The 3,233-nt window shown below is 37.7% G+C and overlaps 1 non-coding gene across 1 annotated transcript; it reads left to right on the top strand.

Moving 5' to 3' along the window:
- Positions 1-1,205: 1,205 nt before the first annotated feature.
- On the top strand, positions 1,206-1,313 carry LOC130942467 (small nucleolar RNA R71). The gene has a single exon (XR_009071037.1). It is a non-coding gene; the product is annotated as a small nucleolar RNA R71 (small nucleolar RNA).
- Positions 1,314-3,233: the final 1,920 nt, after the last annotated feature.

Here is a 3,233-nt window from a genome sequence, read left to right as displayed (position 1 = left end):
TTTCTCCATTACAGAGAGGGGCATGAGGTTTACACTTGACCCTAAGTCACACAAGGCCTTCTTGAAGGTCATGGTGCCTATGGTACAAGGTATAGAAAACTTCCCAGGATCCTGCCTCTTTTGAGGCAGTTTCTGCCTAGACAAGTCATCCAGTTCTTTGGTGAGCAAGAGAGGTTCATCCTCCCAAGTCTCATTTCCAAATAACTTGTCATTTAGCTTCATGATTGCTCCAAGGTATTTAGCAACTTGCTCTTCAGTGACATACTCATCCTCTTCAGAGGAAGAATACTCATCAGAGCTCATGAATGGCAGAAGTAAGTCCAATGGAATCTCTATGGTCTCATTTTGAGCCTTAGATTCCCATTGGAACTCAGAGGAGATTGGTGCACGCCCACTGAGGTCTTCCTTAGTGGCGTCCTCCTCCTCTCTTTCCTCTCCACATTCGGCCATGGTTATGGCTTTGCATTCTCCTTTTGGATTTTCTTCTGTATTACTTGGGAGAGTGCTGGGAGGGAGTTCAGTAACTTTCTTGCTCAGCTGACCCACTTGTCCTTCCAAATTTCTGATGGAGGACCTTGTTTCATTCATGAAACTTTGAGTGGTCTTTATTAGATCAGAGACCATTGTTGCTAAGTCAGAAGTATTCTGCTTAGAACTCTCTGTCTGTTGCTGAGAAGATGATGGAAAAGGCTTGCTATTGCTAAACCTGTTTCTTCCACCATTATTGTTATTGAAACCTTGTTGAGGTCTCTCTTGATTCTTCCATGAGAGATTTGGGTGATTTCTCCATGAAGAATTGTAGGTGTTTCCATAGGGTTCTCCTAGGTAATTCACCTCTTCCATGGAAGGGTTCTCAGGATCATAAGCTTCTTCCTCAGATGAAGCATCCTTAGTACTGTTTGGTGCATTTGCATTCCAGACAGACTTTGAGAAATCAAATTGACTTGTTGAGTCAATATCTTGTTCTGAGCCAATATGGCATTCAGAGTGTCATCTCAAGAACTCCTTTCTCGACTAGTCCCATTGTTCACAGGATTCCTTTCAGAAGTGTACATGAATTGGTTATTTGCAACCATTTCAATCAGTTCTTGAGCTTCTGCAGGCGTCTTCTTCAGATGAAGAGATCCTCCAGCAGAGCTATCCAAAGACATCTTGGATAGTTCAGAGAGACCATCATAGAAAATACCTATGATGCTCCATTCAGAAAGCATGTCTGAAGGACATCTTCTGATTAATTGTTTGTATCTTTCCCAAGCTTCATAGAGGGATTCTCCATCCTTCTGTCTGAAGGTTTGGACTTCCACTCTAAGCTTACTCCATCTTTGTGGTGGAAAGAACTTTGCCAAGAAGGCATTGACTAGCTTTTCCCAAGTGTCCAGGCTTTCTTTAGGTTGAGAATCCAACCATATTCTAGCTCTGTCTCTTACAGCAAAAGGGAATAGCATCAGTCTATAGACCTCAGGGTTAACCCCATTAGTCTTGACTGTGTCACAGATTTGCAAGAATTCAGCTAAGAACTGATGAGGATCTTCCATTGGAAGTCCATGGAACTTGCAATTCTGTTGCATTAGAGAAACTAATTGAGGCTTAAGCTCAAAGTTGTTTGCTCCAATGGCAGGGATAGAGATGCTTCTCCCATAAAAATCAGGAGTAGGTGCAGTAAAGTCACCCAGCACCTTCCTTGCATTGTTGGCATTGTTGTTGTTTTCGGCTGCCATGTGTTCTTCTTCCTTGAAGAATTCGGTTAGGTCCTCTAAAGAGAGTTGTGCTTTAGCTTCTCTTAGCTTTCTCTTCAAGGTCCTTTCAGGTTCAGGATCAGCTTCAACAAGAATGCCTTTGTCTCTGCTCCTGCTCATATGAAAGAGGAGAGAAAAAGAAAATGTGGAATCCTCTATGTCACAGTATAGAGATTCCTTGAAATGTCAGAGGAAAAGAGAAATAGAAAGAAGAAGGAGAGGAAGAATTCGAACTTTAATTAGATAAGGTTCGAATTGTGCATTTAGAAGGAGTGGTACTCCATAAATAGAAGGATGTGGGAAGGAGGGAAGAGAATTTTCGAAAATTCATTTAAAAGATTTTGAAAACATTTTGAAAATTTGATTGATAATTTTCGAAAATTAAAAGTGAAAAAGAAATCAAGTGATTTTTGAAAAAAGATTTTGAAATTAGAAATTAAAAAGATTTGATTGAAAACTATTTTGAAAAAGATGTGGTTAAAAAGATTTAATTGAAAAGTTATGGTTTTAAAAAGATGTGATTGAGAAGATATGATTTGAAAACAATTTCAAAAGATATGATTTGAAAACAATTTTAAAAAGATTTGATTTTAAAAATTAATGACTTTCCTAACAAGAAAAGATATGATTTGAAACATTTAAACCTTTCTCAACAGAAAAGGTAACAATTTTGTGATGTTTCAATCAAATCATTAATTGTTAGTAAGTATCTTTGAAAAAGGAAAGAAATTAATTTTGAAAACATTTGATTGAAAAGATATGATTTGAAAAAGATTTGATTTTGGAAAACTTTGAAAACTTGAAAAAAATTGATTTTGAAAACAGAATCTTCCCCCTAGCACCATCCTGGCGTTAAACGCCCAGAATGGTATACATTCTGGCGTTTAACGCCCAAAATGCTACCTCTTTGGGCGTTAAACGCCCAACCAGGTGCCCTGGCTGGCGTTTAAACGCCAGTCTGCCTTCTTCACTGGGCATTTTTGAATGCTCAGCTTTTTCTGTATAATTCCTCTGCAGTATGTTCTGAATCTTCAATTCTTTGTATCATTGACTTGAGAAGACACAAATTAAAAATATTTTTGGATTTTTAATAATCAAAATGCAAAAGGACTCAATTAACAATGCGTGCAAGACACCAAACTTAGCAGTTTGTATACTACTGACACTAACAATATGAGAATGCATATGAGACACACAAAATGCTTCAAGTCAATAGAATTCAAAGATTTAGAACACAAAAATCATCAAGAATTACTTGAGGATCCTTAAGACACATGAATGAATGCACACAATTGACACCAAACTTAAGATGAAACACTAGACTTAAGCAGGAAACATCAAATATTTTTGGTTTTTTATGATTTTGCAAATTTTTTTTGTGTTTTTCGAAAATTAAGTGGGAAAAGGTATCAAAATCCTTGATGAGAATTCCAGGAATCAGTGCAATGCTAGTCTAAGACTCCGGTCCAGGAATTAGACATGGCTTCACAGCCAGCC

The sequence above is a fragment of the Arachis stenosperma genome, chromosome 7 (genome assembly GCF_014773155.1).
Source record: "Arachis stenosperma cultivar V10309 chromosome 7, arast.V10309.gnm1.PFL2, whole genome shotgun sequence".
In the NCBI taxonomy this organism is placed as follows: domain Eukaryota; kingdom Viridiplantae; phylum Streptophyta; class Magnoliopsida; order Fabales; family Fabaceae; genus Arachis; species Arachis stenosperma.
The sequence above is the reverse complement of the archived record's forward strand: the minus strand, read 5'-3'. Positions and strand labels throughout refer to the sequence as shown.